The 19,950-nt window shown below is 37.7% G+C and overlaps 2 long non-coding RNA genes across 2 annotated transcripts in view; one reads left to right on the top strand and one right to left on the bottom strand.

Moving 5' to 3' along the window:
* The window catches only part of LOC146748115 (uncharacterized), a 39,183-nt gene that overhangs the window by 9,514 nt on the left and 9,719 nt on the right, over nucleotides 1-19,950 (top strand). The gene's annotated exons all lie outside the window — the stretch shown is intronic.
* LOC146748116 (uncharacterized) lies at nucleotides 6,505-17,077 on the bottom strand. The gene is made up of 3 exons (XR_014931212.1): nucleotides 16,934-17,077; nucleotides 16,732-16,828; nucleotides 6,505-6,629 (listed from the first exon to the last, which is right to left on the bottom strand). It is a non-coding gene; the product is annotated as an uncharacterized LOC146748116 (long non-coding RNA).

Here is a 19,950-nt window from a genome sequence, read left to right as displayed (position 1 = left end):
TTTGATGGTTAAAAACCTTTCACTTCGGTAACTGGGATTCGGTCGTTTCCACGCTAGGCTGACAAAAAACACACACAAGCTTCGTTCATGTTCCTAAACGATTCTCTGCCAAGTCCCTGGTTTTCACCCGAGACAGCATTAAATCACTCTTTATTTCTTGTCACTCCTTAACCAATTACAATCAGTATAAGAGACTTCAAGGCCTTGCCTTCAAACAAACAACCAATCACATGAAAGTTTTACACATCATAATCAATTAATTACTCGTCAAGCCTTCTAGAAAAAACACTACTATATATTGTCAACACTAACTAATATTTATGGGGTAATAGTCTTGCACTAACATTCCACAAAGATACCACCTTAGTTAGAATCGCAAACAAAATTGGTTTAGGATTACAGCTACTGTATTGTATCTTAAAAACTGCAGAGTCATAAGATGTTTTTGGTTGATTTCGACCAGCTCGCCATCTGGTCTTGTCATTAACCTTTATCAGTATATGTCATGGCAACCACTGTCAAACTGACTGAAATATAAATCATGACATAACAATGCAGATTTCCCAGTGGGAGTGAAACTAGTCGACTCTGCCATTAAAAAATAGGGGTGCTTTGAGCAAAAAACGAATAACCCTGGAGTGCACACAACACACTGAATTTCGGAACAAATCTTGCATTATTTATAGCAGCAGAATACCACAGAAATATCAGACGAAACATGGAAACACTATATATATGTATTTCGGCCTGAACCCTCTCTATTGCAATTCCAGGAATTACCCCCATATGTGCAACCATTTTCCACCTTGGTACCACCCAAGCCTGAAAACAAAATCTTAATACCACGCTGAAGCGTTTGGTGATAAAGTGATAATAATACAATAATTACACAATATGCTGGGTCATAGCTTAGGATTAGCTTGGATATTATACAAGAGAGCCAAACAAAAATTATACAAACAACATATTACAATCCTCGGGGGCGGACATCCGGGCATTTACTACCGCCTGGCAACCCTCGCGGTGAAAACAAAGACCAAAAACTATGGTTGTTGGTTGTTGAGAGTCCCCTGAACAGTGTAATAAGATGAGCCCTACGTGTGTAACATATATGAATTTGGTTGTTTAGGATTACTTCAAAGTTGAGTTTGTGTTGTTTTCTCGAGTTTTCAGCGGTTCCACCAGCGTTCCACAGCAGCGCGCACAAAGCCCATAGAAATACGTGGTACAGTGGTGCGCGTCTTAGCAACGTAGAACGTCCGTGACGTAGCTCCGCCCCCGAGGATAGAATCGTGAGATATAACAGGGTGAGTCCGATTAGTGTTCTGGTTGTTGAAGACTCGCTGGCGCTTCACCTTGGCGTTCGTAAACGTTGTTATAGTAGTACAAAAGAAACACACACAACAGTCACTCTACTAGGACGGTGCCGCGTCGTTCTATTATAACTACCGAGCTAAGAACGAAGAAATCATTAGCATTTTTCCTACAAAGCATTGCAATATATGGCACTTTGACCTTTCACCGAAGAGCAGTCTTAAACGCGGAAATAAACATGCCAGATAGCTTGTCCAAAGATCTTCTTTTGTTCGACGATTCCGATATTGATTTGGAGGAAATAATGGGTGACCCACATATTTACCTTGAAATATCTTATGGGTAGAGTTTGACTGTGACATTTCCTGTGTGTGTTCACATGTGTTTTAAAGGCAATAACGTGAATACAATGAAGATGTGAATTTCGTAAGAAACATCATTGTTATTTAAAAAAAAAAACCTGATGGTACAGTTGCTGTTTTGTCAAATTCCTAGTAAAATGTGTTTATATTCATTTTCAGCATCTCATAACCGAAGACTGAAGATACCACTGCACCTAAAGCATCAACATCTAAGGGGTCAGAGCCAGTAAAACAAACAAAGCAACAACCCACAAAAGTAAGATTTCTTTAGTATATAAATGAACAAAAAAAGATTTCATTCCTTTTGGGTTATAAAGAGAGGATTTAAGGGCTACACGTATGCCTTGAGGAAATTGGAGCTTGAGAACAATCTGAGAAGGGATGGTTAAATTATTATAGTCAGTTATACACTATTCAATATTTATTGTTGGAAAAACCAGGTAGCAAAACTTGGATGTGACGGTAGAATTTACCCATTCACAGTTCTTTGCAAAAATGAATGTATTTTTTGTAGCATTGATTTTTTGGGGGGCGAGGAATTTGGTCACAATTTAAAAATTATTGTTAGGTAATATCAGTTTTTTTTTCTTTACAGAAATGAGCAGAACATTACAAAAGCATTCTGCAGAAGACTATCTTGCTGATTTGGAACCATTAGCTTCTGAGGTATTTAAAACTCATTACTGTAGATCCAAAGTTTTTCTTCAAAGGAAATATACATGGAGATGCAGTAGTGTCTTTAGCGAAAGTAGCAAGTCAGTCATTGTCCACCCAAACAGGTAATGAGTTACTCAGAGTACCTATACAAGATAGGGACTGGCCTGTGGCAAGCAATTGTAGCTGGTGACACGAAATATTTGCCGTCAAGTGGAAATGAGTTTGAATTACATTCTATAATTTATGGACTTATTTAAATCAACATAATTTAGCAATAATGTACATTAAAGATTTAGTGCCTGATAATAGTGCAAGTGATGATGTTTTCAGATTAGGACAGATATTTATTATGAAAATGATGTTTATGGCATGCCACAGTACAGAGAGCACACTGCAGGTAAATGACAACGCATTGAGTAAAGCGGAAGAAAATGCTCTGTGGCATATGAATGGATACATTCCTTATCAGTTGAAGAAGAAAATTGTCAGAAAATCAAAAAGTTGTTCTCATTTAGAATGCATTAAGGCAATGAGAGATTGCAAGAATGCAAAGAAATGGGACTCAGTTGGGGAGTCAAGAAATTGGATTGAGAAACAATAGAGGAAGTTTGTTTAACGTTAATGACATCTTTTTAAAAGAATGGAACGCATTTTCACAAACAATCATTACTATGCAAGGGAAATGAGCAGATGACTTGCACCATTAATGCCACCATTTTGAAAGATAAATATATATATGGTCAACCATCTGCAGAGATATTTCCAGTGATGAGGCTTGTGAATAGGTTCTGATAATGATTGTGAAATTGTATGTGCAAGTGAGAATGTTTCCTTACGCAAAGGAACAGGTAGAAAAGTATAAGAAAAGAATCCGAAGGCCTAAGGAAAACACTGGCAGAAAAATAGCGGGCTACTTTTCACAATTTATTTACACTGTACTAGTTAATCACATTTTTTGAATTTACAGTTTTTTTGGGGGTACAAGTCTTTATACAAAGTGGGTTGATAGAAAAATGATGGGCTACTTTTTACATTTTCCAAATTTACAGTGTTAATGATCTCTAATTATTAAATTGTGTTTTGGTATTTTATCCAACCTCCGATATACGTAGAAAAACAATACAAATAGTACCTTTTATTTCGTTGGCATGAAACTTTTATTATATACAAACATGAGCAAAGCACGAAAATCCATCACCTTGAAGAACTAACAATTCTTTAAACCCATGTTCTAATCATGAGCAACTCATTGAATTAAAAAAAAATTAAATTGAGAGATATCATACATATTTTTATAATCCATTCACTTGTAATGTTTATCATTGGTAGTAAATCTTGGCTCATTTCCCTCATTAGAAAAGCAGGTCCAATGAAATAAAAAAAGAAATTAAAAACCACGCTAATAAATAATAGTGTACTTTGATCAGCAAATGAAAACAATTATGATGATATAGTAACAATCATAAAATTCTCTTAAGGTAGAGATGCAGGATGGGAGACTATATTTCTAATTGGCTCTAATTTCTGTAGACATCGCTACCGGTGCATGCTAACTGACAAGGGGGGTTTCCGATTAAGGTAACCAAGATGGCATCAAAGAGTGCATCATTTTTCCGCGGTGTTTAAAAACAGCATCTCATTGCCGATTTTTTGTTATTTCCAGGGTATTTTTTTATTTTTAATTAACCGAGCATTTTATGTTTGTGTATTTTGACACTGAAAAGTTAGTTATCGATGATAGCAGCAGTGTTGTTTGTCAATTGCATCGCAATTCTATCAGCACGATAATCGTTACAGCGAAACGAAAAATGTTTATTTCAGTGTTAAATTGGCGTTGGAGTAAAAATGTGTGGAAACATTTTTTAATTTCGCCCACAATGTGAAAAAGCTTGAAATCTATGCACCAAGAAAACAAAAGAAATTGTGGCCTTGTTTTGCGCGAAAATTAAATCGCCCTATCGACGCTACCTCATACATGAAAATAAATGAAAAATCAATTTATTTAAGGGTGAAAAAGTTTCTTATCAGTTACAAGTGTATGTTTTGTTTCATTCCGTTTGCATGCTGGAAGCGTCTACGTCTTGTCTGTTTTTGTAGTTTGCTAGTTGATCGTGCTTGAGGTAAGTAAACAGAGAGCCAGGACAGGAAGTCGCTCACCGGCTGCTCCGTAACTGAGGCCAGCAATCATTTGCATATAACATCAACAGTGACTTGTCAATCAAAGAGCAATAACAAACTTTCGGGACTTTTAATCACATACGTGTTTTTAAAATTGAGTTTTGAGTATGTTCCAAGAATGACAATGCTCCGAAATGTTAACACTATCTAGCCAAGACTGTCTGGGTAAGAAAAATCAAAAAAAAAATCACTCTGAGTGCCCACGAACCTGCATCTCTACCTTAATGCATATGAAATTAATTGTTTACAATAATTCAAACTCACACAACAGTTGCCGATGAGTTAGTTTCACTTTTAAAAATATATATATAGAAAAACAAAATTAGTAAATAAATACATTAATTAATAACTAGCTTTTTTTTCAAGTTAAGCTAATATTTTTTTTAAATTGTAACACGTTTCTTCATAACTGTGCTAGATTGCTTAGCCAGAACCACCGGCGTGGCGGCACGGACAGTACCCGATGCAAGGAGTTGGCAGACTACAAACATGGACGATTTCACCTCTTCCCCCACAGAACGTCATTTACAACATCCTTCATGTTTGTAGTCGACCACCAGCAACCGCGATGATACTGCCCAGCTAATTAGTAATATAATTAGTGTGCATGTTTGTCGCAATTTAGTTGCATATCTGAGCTTCTAAGAATCACCCCAATCCTGCAGTAATGCGTTTTGTTTAATTAAGTTAAATTATGGCCAAGACCAACAGTGACGTCTTTACTTTCTGCGTTTTGCAGATGGCATCTCATGCAGTTACAGTTACTAATATTCATGACTGAACAACCATAAAAGAGCAGTAAAGTTTAAATTAAAGATACAGCTCACCTGAAAATAGCGCTTCCTGACAGTCCTAGTAGAGTGACTGTGCACACGACGCCCACCGTCGAGACTAACAGTGTTCACGACTCATCTGAATTCAGAGTTGACAGGCAAATGTTACTAATACTTATATGTTCGTCGATTCGATTGGATTCAGTTGCTATGAATTAGCGTAGCTTCGTGCTCATGGAAATTCACAAAGGCTTCCATTAATCGTACTCACTGACGTCGGGAAACACCAATCAGTTGTTAGGTGGAGATCGGTTGCGTGTGGTCCCCGTATAAGGAAGAACAAGACGCAAGTTCATTGATTTATGGGACAATTTCGATGAATCATACAACTCATACCACTAATTAATAATCCATAGACGACAAAGTTAACATATGAGATTGCTATATGAAAATAAATAAAAGAAAGTTGAAAACATGGCTCTAAAGTGGGAAATCAACATGCCTGAAATCAACCACATGAAAAGAATGCACATGTTGGCCAGCTCAAACTCTTGCAATTTGAATTGAATCTAGAGAAACCACTGAAAAAACACCAAGATCAGAACATCCAAATACAGACAGGTACAAAGCCGCTAAGTAGTATACAAAAGACCACATGTTAGTCTCACCTTTGACCAAGGTGATCATGCCCTGAAACAGGGAGCTCATGAGAAAAACAAATATTTAAAAAAAAATCATTGGTTCTTGCAAGGCATTTATATTGAAAACTTTGTGCCACTTTCTAATGGTTTTGTTGTTTTCTTTCAGAACAGGAAGATTACAGATCAAGACAGCCTAAAGTAATTTATCAAGATGTCAGCAGATTTCAGTCTTGCGAACACCTCGAAGAAACGAAAACGTGAAATATTTGACAGTGGTACATGCATATTCTGTTCACAAGGCTTCTCTCCCAAAAATGCTACACAAAACCCAGAACTGTCCAAAATTGCTTCCTTATTTGCAGCATGTCATGAACGTCAAGATGACATTGGCTGTAAACTACTTGCATTTGAGAAAGAAATTTCCCTTGGGGAAATAAGTATCCAGTATCACAGGAACTGTAGAGCAACATACTGCAGTCGTGTACACATCAAACGAGTGGTAAGTAAGCGTAGTTGTAGCAGTACTAGTAGTGTAGATGCTGGTGGTGGGAATGCTTTGCTTGATGTTAGTGCAATATTAACCCGGTCTAGAATATCAACATCTGCATTTGACTGGAAAAACAACTGCTTTATCTGTGGGGGAAATTGCAATCCAAAACACAGATATGGCTGGTCCATGGTCGAGGCTTCTATCGACAATGTGCCTGAAACAGAGAATATGTACACAAAAATGTTAGCTGCTGCTAAATGAAGATGTGACCAGACCATGTTGGCACGACTTTATGGTGTTGCAAACGGGGATCTCGTAGCTGTTGAAGCACGGTACCATAGACAAAAGGGGTGCCACCCGAGCTACATAAGTGATAGACACATTGCAGCACATCGAAAGGAAGCAGCCACTGAAAATGCATACCAAACTGCACTGAAGGCCCTTATTAATGAATTCCGACCCGCCATCATAAACGAAAAACAAGTCTTCACCCTTTCAACACTGCGATCTCACTTTCAAGAGCTTGCAACTGAAGCTGGTGTTGAGAACCCTGAGAAGTAAAGGTCTTTTCGTTTGAAACGGCAACTGATGCAAGAATGCTTTGACATTGCATTTGTTCCTCAACCTGGCATGTCAAACCTTGTATGCTCAAGTAAAATCTCAGTGGGTGATGCTCTGTGTAAATTAAGTGACTTGGTGAAAACACTAAAGGGCACATCTGAAGAGATGGAGCAGCTAGATGATACAGAGTCATCTGAGGAGGAAACTGATGAAGCTGTCATTGTACATAAAGCTGTCGGTATCCTACGCCAACGCTTGAGAAAATCAACAGCTCCGCCACATAATTACTTCTCTCCTGATGACATGACACTGGCCTCATTGAAAGACTTTGTGGACCCTCTACAAGGCTATAGGGTGGCTAACAAAGAAAGACCTGTTTTCCCAGGCAGCGGATATTGCTGATAATGACCAGATCCAGTGTTTGAACATTGCATGCGATATAACCAAGTATTGTCCAAGAAAAGTGGTGGCAAAATGGTTATCGATGTGGGAGACAACTGGGATCACAACGAGCTGGATGGATGGCAAGCGAACTACTCACGCCATGACAAGTATCCTAGTGACCCAGACAGTGCAGGGTGACATTCATTTCCCTCTCATTCCACATGCTCCTGATATATGTCTAGATGTATCTCTTGTGCAAGGTAGCGTATAAATCCAATTAGTGCTTGATGTAATTAATGCTGGCTCAATAACATTGCTTATAGAAGTATGCATGTGTATCATTAGATCCACTTGCCTAAATGTCTTACTAGTTTAGGTTTGGAAATGTATTGAAGTGTCCACTTATTTGCATGTGTGATGAGTTTAAAATTTGTAAACCATAGATTATCACAATGCCATGCAGCATTGGGAAGAAGCATATCCATACCTTTTTATAGACTGTTTAATATATATTTACACGTATATGATTTCAGGTGGTGACCTCTCCTGGATTCTTCCATATAGAAAACCAATGAAATGACCAGAACCTGTCCTTCAGCCAGTTCCAACCTCAGAAGAGCTGGAAGTATCAGAGATGTTGCAGATGCCCGTACAACTGAACTGATATACAATATGGCCAAATCTGGCATATTCCACAATACACAAGAGACAGTTATTACTCCCTGGGGACAATATCAGGTGAAACTGTCCAGTGATCAAGTACAGGGTGTGTCTATTGTTGCATTCAACCCTATCCTTATGGCTCCGCCAAATGATCCTACAACCATCTACACTACTCTGGTGCGACTACAGGAGGCATCTTCTACACTTGGCCACTCACACATCCCAGTATGTTTTGACATGGGTATACTAACCAAAGCACTGGAGATTGTTTGGTCACATCAAAATGAGCTGCCCGGTGTCATTCCTGTTGATGGTGGGATGCACTTGCTGATGTCCGTGTTCTTAGGGATCGGATTTCTCTATGTTGATGCTGGAGTGTTTGCTACAAGGTCATCACAACAAATTCTCTCAGGCAAAGACTTTGACAGAGCAGTGTATGCCATGAAACTTGTTGACGAAGTACTGCATTATAGGTTTCTGCTACAGTTCCATCAGTGGTGTGAGGAAAAGGAACTACACTTACCTGAGCAATTCAACAACTTACTATGCGATCTGTGTGCCTCGATCAATAAACCAGGTCCCTCAGACACAGCGACAGATATTCTTACACGACTTCAAGAGTGTACTGATGCACAACTTCTTCCATTGATGCAACAGTATAGGGATGAAGGACGTGAACTCTCACCCACATTCAGATTCTCGGACGACTTTCTCTGTAATGTCATGGTGCCCTTCAAAAATTTTCCTTGCTGCGACAAGAGAGGCAAAGTGGTCTGTGTATCAAGCAGCCAAAGTGCAGCTTCTCCCTCAGTCTTCTCTTTGCCAGCAACCGCACAAATTATGCAAGATATTTGCCAGTAATGCTGCGGATGATGTTGTGAATTCCTGATGATGTGAAAGCTGAATTTAATGAGGGAACCTTTGTTCCATAGTTGACTGATGGAAAGTTCAACCGAGTTTGGCTGAATTACACCCTAGAAGCGACAGAAAACAAAGCCCTAAAAGGCACAGGGGGAATCATCGGCCTGACCCTGAAAGGCTCAGCACTAGCCCAGTGGTTTCTTGCCAGACCCACAACTGGAATATATTCCAGTCGTTTCACCCAGATGATCAGTCATAATCGAGAGTCTGCACAAGGAGGCCATACAACCAATGCAGAGATCCAACGCTGGAATACAGATGTCACAAAGATGAAGAGTATGTTTGATGGAACCTTTGCAGACCCATTCAATCTGAGAGAGCCACCTCCTAACCTCATAAACTTTGCAACTGGCTGTGTTGCTTCTGCACAGGTTGAACAATGTTTGACAACAGCACTTCAAAAAGGAGCGGCCCTTGCATCCCGATTCATAAGCGAGAGATTGGTACTTGCAGAAGTCACCTCAAAAGAGCTTATACGATGCATTACCCAGATCAAACATTAAGACTATGTCTGACATGAACAAGTCTGTCAGGGTTCCTGCAAAGAATGTGTCAATTTCGGGGGAAGTGATGTACCTAAGGCTACTGGCAGTGAATGCTGTAAAACGAGTACCTCTCCAGAGAGTGATGGCTTTCGAAAACGCCTCAGTTCTATTGAGTTTATTCTCAGATGATGGTACACCTTTGTATTGTGCAAAGTCTGATTTCTTGCACAAACTTGAAGACCTCCTGCCCGGTGATGAGAGCACTGTGGGTCATTGTGATGCCATTATCTTCGATGAACATGCCATCAATCAGATGCTTCCTCTATCTTCTACTTCGCCAAATGTCACCTTCAGGGATATGGCAGCTGACTTCATGCAATACATTATCAAGAAAAGCAACAAACATGGCAGCACTTCCATTCAGATTGCATTTGACAGATACGATACAACATCAAAAAACAGACTAGAGAAAAAAGAATGGCATCAACCCAAGGGCATGAATATCATGTAAGTTTTGACATGCAGATACCAAAAGTATGGCGTGCATTTCTCAGCAGAGGACAAAACAAAGCTCAGCTTGCCAGGTGTTATACTGACTACATGACTGATCATGGGGGTCATCTTCTTGGGGAGAACCAGGTACTGTATATCAGTAGGCGTCAGATCGATGGGGCTCTAAGAATAGATAGTCAGCAATCCCTTCCCTGTCCATCACTGGCATCACCACATGAAGAAGCTTACACGCGGATTGTGCTTCATGCTGTACTCGCAGCCAATGAAGGTGCAGAGCAGATTTGATTTTCTTTTCAAAGGTGTTACCGCCGTACATCTGGGCGCTGGCACTTGTAACGACAATGCCAGCTGTAGAAATCAAATTGTTGTTATTGGTTCTGCTGTTGGTGTAGTAAATGACCCCAAAGGATAACCAAATTTGTTGATATTTTGCGACTAAATATACACACCAAGCAAAGGCAAGTTAATACTTATGTGAAATGTAACATTGCCAGGTCGCATGTGATGTGCTGCCTCATTGTAATGTCTTGAATTGCAATTCCTCCTCTTCCACAATTATACTATACTAACACTGATGTATTTTCTTTGTTTATAGGTCGTTTTATCAGAGAACATGATACATGATGCTGCTCATTATAATGACTGTATACGTGAATAAACTTGATTGTAATGTCTCTGTCATATTTATTTATTTACTTATTTACTTTAATTCTTGTTTAAACTGTTGATCATATCTCGGCTCAGGGCAAGTGTAATAACGGGGCTACGATAAACAATTCTGCACACAATGTCAAGAGTATTAAGTAATGCTCGAATATATATGCTAGTACGTAGACTGGCACAGTCTGGACGATTTATTTCTTTTTAAATTTTAAATTAAAAAAAAATAGGGCAATAAAGGTGTTAACGCACAATCCTAGTAACCGCGTTCACCCTACCTTTCGCAAAACATTTTTTTCCAATTTTTTAACTGAAACAATCACCACAGCTGGGCCAGTATAGTTAGCACAGTTTCATGCATGTTATGCAGTCAAGACAAGTTAAACTGAGAGAAACTAGGGACTCTCTGTTAAACATACAATACATATTAATGATAGATCGAGCATAGATCGAACTTCTTCAAGAACAAACACATATTAAACATTTTAACCAGTCCTGAACACGAGACATTAAATGTTCCATAAAATGATAATGTACAGATGCAACATTTTGTACACAAGGTCAATGACGTAAATGAATACGTTATCATCTCCGTATGATGTCGATAGGACTGGATGCAACGTTAGAACACGGTTAAATTTGTGGAACGTAAGTTGGACAGCAAGTTGATATCGATTTAATTGAAACACTGAAAGCTGACTGGGTGTGTGTCCCGAACACCACAATCACAATTGACGTTTCAGTGCACATATATATATAACTAAATAAGAACCCCGCGTCTTAGCTTTGGCTACGAATAGTGTATTTTCCACTCCAAACTTAGCTATGACATTTACTGTATTTCCAGGCTGAAGTTAGCCTGGCATGGATGTCGAAACATTATGACCACTGTAGTAATACTGATTAATTACCCAGACAGATGTTAGTTACGCAGCGTAAATTCCATAAAAATAGGCAGCTGTTACTTCTATACAACTGAACGAATATACCCATGAAACATTCAATATGACTATAACTTCATAGCTGATTACAATACTGTCTACATATGGATATAGTTTTAATTAATGAAATATTCTCGGTTTATAAATAAACCATTTTTGTTATTTACCACAAGCTCTAAAACTACACACTTCAAGGCAAATTGGTGTTGAAGACTACTCACACTTACAGTAAGGGTTGTTTCTGTAGTACCAACTACGTACAGCATATCACTTTATATCTTTCACATGGTTCGTCAGAAAATCTATCACAATTAGTCTGTTCGTTTAACTATTAATGTCCAGTCCTAGAGAGTGTGAACATAAAGCCAGGTAGGAATACCTACATACGTATACTTCAGGACATTAAAATGACACCTCGGCATGCTCTTGGTAAAAAAGTGTGGCTTATAAACATGAGCTTATAAAAAACAACGTATTTGCACAAAGGTGAGAATTACTATAAATCTGTATACCTAACTTGGCTGGAGGACATTTGAAGCCTTGCCAAATCGTAAAGGAAACTAACTTGGCTGAATCTTTAAAGAGACAAGGTCATTGACCTTTTTACTGGAACGAAGGATCGACTTTGTCCCCACTCCTGCACTCCTCTTCGAGGGGGATCGGGAGCACATGTAAAGGCAGTTCTTGGCGACCGATGTGCGAGCAGGTCTTGGTATATCCAAGCAAGTTGTGAAGAGACACAGACTATGCTGTATGCGGGTTGGAGAACTTCGCCAGGCCAATGGCGGAGACCACTAAATGTCAAGCCAGTAAACAGCGTGCTGGTTGAGGGCATTTTGGAAGTTGGACATAGAAATCCTCAATTTTGATCTGCATAGCTAACACTGCTGGCTAAATACAAAGACAATGGTAATTGTTACCAGTAACATTAGTATTTTACACATACATCCACATTGGTGTAGGAAATTTCTGAGGCTGTAGTGGTGTATATTGTCATTTTTGTATTATTGATTGCAGTATTGTACGTATTGTACTATTATTTAGTAATCTATTATTTTCCCAATATCGTGTTTTTATTATATGCGAGTGATGTTACATCCCATATTCACTATACTGTGATGGTAATTAACAGTGATATAAATCCTAATTCTGTTATTATTGTGCATGGTATCTACATTTAGTATGCTAGATGTTCTTTTGTTAGTGGTCACATGACCTTGCACGATGTTGTAAGGGGCGCCATGCTTGCCAAGTTGTATTTTTGCAGTTCCACAAATGAATGTGTTAATTGTCGTGTTTCTGTGTGGGTCATTACGGTAGTGGTTAGACGATCACTCGGTAACCACATAAATGGCGACTACTACGATAACTGAAATGACAGAATTTTCGTAAATTGATGGTTACTGCATTTTCTGTGTGAAATACTACAACAGGAGGTATCGGACTCTGTGTGAGTTAAAATAGTCAGTCAGTATCCACGAATTATTCCATTGAACTTCCATTGCTAAAACGGTATACGTAATTACGTATTCAAAATAGCGCTGATCGGAAATGTTAGCGAATTCGACCCCTAACTTGAGTCATGGACGGAATACAGTGAAAGATTGGAATATTATTTCGTAGCTAAAAAACTACTAGAGGCAGATGTGAAGAGATCTGTGCCAATTGCCATAATAGGACCTAACGCGTACATACTTTTTCAAAATTTGTGCAAAACAAAAGAACCAGGCAAGTTGTGATCCATTGAGTTGTGCAAGCTGTTAACCAATGGTATGAGTTGTGTGATTCATCGAAATTGTCCCATAAATCAATGAACTTGCGTCTTGTCCTTCCTTTTATGGGGACCACAAGCAACCGATCTCCACCTAACAACTGATTGGTGTTCCCCGACGTCAGTGAGTACGATTAATGGAAGCCTTTGCGAATTTCCATGAGCACGAAGCTACGCTAATTCATAGCAACTGAATCAAATCGAATGGACGTACATATACGTATTAGTAATATTTGGCTGTCAACTCTGAATTCAGATGAGTCGTGAACACTGTTAGTCTCGACGGTGAGCGTCGTGTGCACAGTCACTCTACTGGGACGGTCAGAAAGCGCTATTGTCAGGTGAGCTGTATCTTTAATTTAAACTTTACTGCTCTGTTATGGTTGTTCAGTCATGAATATCAGTAACTGTAACTGCATGAGATGCCATCTGCAAAACGCAGAAAGTAAAGACGTCACTGTTGGTCTTGGCCATAATTTAACTAAATTAAACAAAACGCATTACTGCAGGATTGGGGGGGGGATGATTCTTAGAAGCTCAGATATGCAACTAAATTGCGACAAACATGCACACTAATTATATTACTAATTAGCTGGGCAGTATCATCGCGGTTGCTGGTGGTCGACTACAAACATGAAGGATGTTGTAAATGACGTTCTGTGGGGAAAGAGGCGAAATCGTCCATCTTTGTAGTCTTCCAACTCCTTGCATCGGGTTCTGTCCGTGCCGCCACGCCGGTGGTTCTGGCTAAGCAATCTAGCACGGTTATGAAGAAACGTGTTACATTTAAAAAAAAAATATTAGCTTAACTTGAAAAAAAGCTAGTTATTAATTAATGTATTTATTTACTAATTTTGTTTTTCTATATATATTTTTTAAAAGTGAAACTAATTCATCGGCAACTTATCAATTGTTGTGTGAGTTTGAACTATTTTAAATAATTAATTTCATATGCATTAAGGTAGAGATGCAGGTTCGTGGGCACTCAGAGTGATTTTTTTTGCTTTTTCTTATCCAGACAGTCTTGGCCAGATAGTGTTAAAATATCGGAGCATTGTCATTCTTGGAAAATACTCAAAAATCAATTTTAAAATATTGGGAACCGAGGCACGCGTATGTGATTAAAAGTCCCGAAAGTTTGTTTGCATTGCTCTTTGATTGAAAAGTCACTGTTGATGTTATATGCAAATGATTGGGGTTAATTATTCACTGGGTTTTAATTTAGCTTATTTCGCTGACTGGAAAATGCGCTAAATTAAAACACAGTGAATATGTAAAATTTAGCATAGAACACATTATCTAAATGACGAAACCGTGAATTTAAAACCCACTGAATATGCTTGAAATGGTAAATCAGTGAAATTTAAACCCAGTGAAAATTAGTCATTTTACAGTATATGCAAATGATTGCTGACCTCAGTTACGGAGCAGCAGGTGTGCGACTTTCTGTCCTGGCTCTCTGTTTACTTACCTCAAGCACGATCAACTAGCAAACTACAAAAACAGACAAGACGTAGACGCTTCCAGCATGCAAGCGGAATGAAACAAAACATACACTTGTAACTGATAAGAAAACTTTTTCACCCTTAAATAAATTGATTTTTCATTTATTTTCATGTATGAGGTAGCGTCGATAGGGCGATTTAATTTTCGCGCAAAACAAGGCCGCAATTTCTTTTGTTTTCTTGGTGCATAGATTTCAAGCTTTTTCACATTGTGGGCGAAATTAAAAAATGTTTCCACACATTTTTACTCTAACGCCATTTTAACACTGAAGTAAACATTTTTCGTTTCGCTGTAACGATTATCGTGCTGATAGAATTGCGATGCAATTGACAAACAACTCTGCTGTTGCTGTCATCTATAACTAACTTTTCAGTGTCAAAATACACAAACATAAAATGCTAGGTTAATTAAAAATAAAAAAATACCCTGGAAATTACCAAAAAATCGGCAATGAGATGCTATTTTTAAACACCGCGGAAAAATCATGCACTCTTTGATGCCATCTTGGTTACCTTAATCGGAAACCCCCCTTGTCAGTTAGCATGCACCGGTAGCGATGTCTACAGTAATTAGAGCCAATTAGAAATATAGTCTCCCAACCTGCATCTCTACCTTAAGAGAATTACAACTATGATTGTTACTATATCAGCATAATTTTTTGCTGATCAAAGTACACTATTATTTATTAGCGTAGTTTTTAATTTCTTTTTTTATTTCATTTGACCTGCTTTTCTAATGAGGGAAATGAGCCAAGATTTACTACTAATGATAAACATTACAATTACAGATTAAATGAATGGATTATAAAAAATATCAGTATGATATCTCTCACCTTAAAAATTTTTTTTTTTTTAAATCAATGCGTTACTTATGTTTAGACCATGGCTTTAAAGAATTGTTAGTTCTTCAAGGTGATGGATTTTCAAGTTTTGCTCTTGTTTGTATATAATAAATGTTTCATGCCAAAGAAATAAAAGGTACTGTTTGTATTGTGTTTCTACGTATGTCGGAGGTTGGATAAAATGCCCAAACACAATTTAATAATTGGAGATCATTAACACTGTAAATTTGGAAAATGTAAAAAGTAGCCCACCATTTTTCTATCAACCCACTTTATATAAAGACTTGTACCCCCAAAGAAACTGTAAATTCAAAAAAAATGATTAACTAGTATAGTGTAAATAAATTGTGAAAAGTAGCCCACTATTTTTCTGCCAGTGTTTTCCTTAGGCCTTTAGATCCTTTGATGTGGGATTTAGTAATTTTCTTATGCTTTTCTACCTATTCCTTTGCGTAAGAAAACATTCTCACTTGCGCATACAATTTCACAATCATTATCAGAACCCATTCACAAGCCTCATCATCGGAAAATTCTCTGCAGATGGTTGAACATATATATATATATTTATCTTTCAAAATGGTGGCATTAATGGTGCAAGTCATCTGCTCATTTCCCTTGCATAGCAAGTATTGTTTGTGAAAAATAAGTTTCATTCTTTTAAAAAGAAGAAATGAGATGTCATTAACTTTAAACAAACTCCCTCTATCTTGTTTCTCAATCCAATTTCTTGACTCCCCAACTGAGTCCATTTCTTTGCATCCTTGCAATCTCTCATTGCCTTAATGCATTCTAAATGAGAACTGTCACAACTTTTTGATTTTCTGACAATTTTCTTCTTCAACTGATAAGGAATGTATCCATTCATCTACCTCAGAGCATTTTCTTCTACTTTACTCAATGCGTTGTCATTTACCAGCAGTGTGCTCTCTGTACTGTGGCATGCTTTAAGTGCCATAAACATCATTTTCATAATATATATCTGTTCTAACCCTTAACCCTTAAATCCTCTCTGTATAACCCAAAAGGGATGTAATCTTTTTTTGTCCATTTATATACTAAAGAAATCTTACTTTTTTGGGTTGTTGCTTCGTTTGTTTTACTGGCTCTGACCCCATAGATGTTGATGCTTTAGGTGCAGTGGTATCTTCAGTCTTCGGTTATGAGATGCTGAAAATGAATATAAACACATTTTACTAGGAATTTGACAAAACAGCAACTGTACCATCAGGTTTTTTTTAAAAATAACAACGATGTTTCTTACGAAATTCACACCTTCATTGTATTCACGTTATTGCCTTTAAAACACATGTGAACACACACAGGAAATGTCACAGTCAAACTCTACCCATAAGATATTTCAAGGTAAATATGTGGGTCACCCATTATTTCCTCCAAATCAATATCGGAATCGTCGAACAAAAGAAGATATTTGGAAAAGCTATCTGGCATGTTTATTTCCGCGTTTAAGACTGCTCTTCGGTGAAAGGTCAAAGTGCCATGTATTGCATTGCTTTGTGGGAAAAATGTTAATGATTTCTTCGCTCTTAGCTCTGTAGTTATAATAGAACGACGCGGCACCGTCCTAGTAGAGTGACTGTTGTGTGTGTTTCTTTTGTACTACTATAACGACGTTTACGAACCCCAAGGTGAAGCGCCAGCGAGTCTTCAACAACCAGAACACTAATCGGACTCACCCTGTTATATCTCACGATTCTATTGTAATATGTTGTTTGTATAATTTTTGTTTTGGCTCTCTTGTATAATATCCAAGCTAATCCTAAACTGTGTCCCAGCATATTGTGTAATTATTGTATTATTATCACTTTATACGTTTTATATTTCTGAAGTGTGTTACCGTGGTTGTAGGTCTGGGTGATTAATAAGGTTTAGCGTTATTGTAACTGTTAAGTGCTGACTACTTGAACACTCTGCCCTGTTTTATGTAAATTGTATAGGATTTTGCTTCTATTCAAATTTCGATACAATGTCATTGGTTGTTACTCGTACAGGACGGGTCAACACACATTTCGCTGATTTTATTTATGCTTCTTTCGTCGAGTGTGTGAGCAACCCCTACGTAGTTTGTAATCTCATGTAGTTCAATTTTGTTATTCCGTAGTGTTGACTACCAGATAGCATTCAGCTCATATTAGCATAAATTCAGGATTGAGGATCTGTTCATTCATTAGATCACAGGAAAAGGCTGATGTGCAGTGTAATAACTAATCAACGGTATTCACTACGATGTAAGTAATTCAATGGTAAGTTCATCCAATCACTGATAATATGTATTGTATGTTTACCAGCGAGTCTCTAGTTTCTCTCAGTTTAATTGTCTTCACTGTATAACATGCATAAAACTGTCATGTTGCCGGGACGCCCTGACAATCGTTTGATTAGTTTTTCCTGAACAGAATTTTGCGTTTACATTTATACTATTATTTTCCATGTTAATTCAAGCATGTTTTATCTGCATAACTAACATATCTATCCCAGTATTATTTGATATTCTGAAATTGTGTGCAGACTTTTTTATTTTAGCCCATATTGATATATATCATATACATCAGCAGTTGAGATAAGCACTGGAGTAAATAAATATGACAAAGACAATTACTTTTTTCAATTAAAATCAAATTTATTCACGTCTACATCATGTGCCATGTTCTCTGATAAAACGACCTATAAACAAAGAAAATACATCCGTATCAGTATAGTATAATTGTGGAATAGAAGGAATGGCAATCAGTATATTCATATCAGGCAACACATCACATGAGACCTGGCAATGTTACATTCATGTTATTTAAATTGGACAAACACACCCAAGCAAAAACCTTTAGCTAGGATTTCACTGAAAATAACTTTAGCTAGGATGATAATGCATATGCCAAGTCAGACAGTTTAGTTCTAACATAAAATAAATATTAACTTGCTTTTACTTATTATGTATATTTAGTCACAATATAACAACAAATTTGGTGATCCATTGGGGTCATTTACTGCACCAATAGTAGAATCCAGAGCAACAATTTTATTTCTACAGCTGGCATTGTCGTTACAAGTGCCAGCACCCAGATGTACGGCGGCAACACCTTTGAAAAGAAAATCAAATTTGGATTATACAAAATACCAAAATAAATAAACAAATAAGGCACAGACTTTAAAGCTGTTTTTAATAAAACTACTTTAAGGTATTCTTACCAGAGACATGAGGACATGCCATGGAGGTTCCACTTATGGTTTCATAACAAGAATCACACGTATACCAGGCGCTTCTAACAGCAACACCAGGTGCAAATATGTCAAGACAGCTGCCCCAGTTGGAGAAGCCTGCTCGATTGTCGTTAACGTCGGTTGCACCAACAGTGATAGCCTAAATCGGATTAAAGTACGTCATATGGCATCACTTGTTATAGTCACTTAATGTATTTTTTTCGTAATACTAGTATATAACATTTTGAACCTATTATCCCAAACCAAGTAGTTTTAATTCTAGTGTATCGATTTGATTGCTATAAGTGTCCGATATGTATACGTACATCTTCAACTCTTGCAGGTGAAGTATTGCAAGCATCTTGGTCCTCATTGCCAGCTGCGATGGAAGCCGTATAACCGTCATCGATAACTCGTTGTACGGCATTGTCTTGTGATAAACTAGCACCAGCCCCAACAGACATGGATACAACAGACCTGGATGGAGTGTTTCCCCTAGCAACTATTTCATCAAGACCTATAAATAACATAACTCGCATTGAGGAATCTTCATATTATACTAAACTATTTTTCACCAAATTAAGATTTACTAATTTCACATTTTATTTATTTGTCTGACTTTTGCGATATTGATATCATTCGCAAGACGATGCATTCGAAACATTGCATCACATCTTGGGGGTCACCTACCAGATGGTATAACGATTTCTTAATTCAACGACAGGTTCTATGAATAATCAGATTTTAGTCAATCGATGTAAACCCCAGCTTACCATCAACCATGTTTGAAATAAGACCACTTCCCTGACAGTTCAATACTCGTACACTGTACAATAATGTGTCTGGGGCAATGCCAACTGAGTTACCTCCTACTGTTCCACCACAATGGGTGCCATGTCCGTTACAGTCTTCACCCTATAAATGAAATAATATAAGCGAACATTCAAAACGTACAAATCACTAACCGTAACTTCAAATCATCAAGACATGCATAGCATATGGTAACTGTGTTTTTGCCACTATGAACATCTGTAATACATACATTGTTGCTTGAATCATAGTCCCAGAAGTAT

Source organism: Saccoglossus kowalevskii, chromosome 2, assembly GCF_978046115.1.
Source record: "Saccoglossus kowalevskii chromosome 2, keSacKowa6.1, whole genome shotgun sequence".
In the NCBI taxonomy this organism is placed as follows: Eukaryota; Metazoa; Hemichordata; class Enteropneusta; family Harrimaniidae; genus Saccoglossus; species Saccoglossus kowalevskii.
This window is presented reverse-complemented; position numbering and strand designations above follow the sequence as displayed.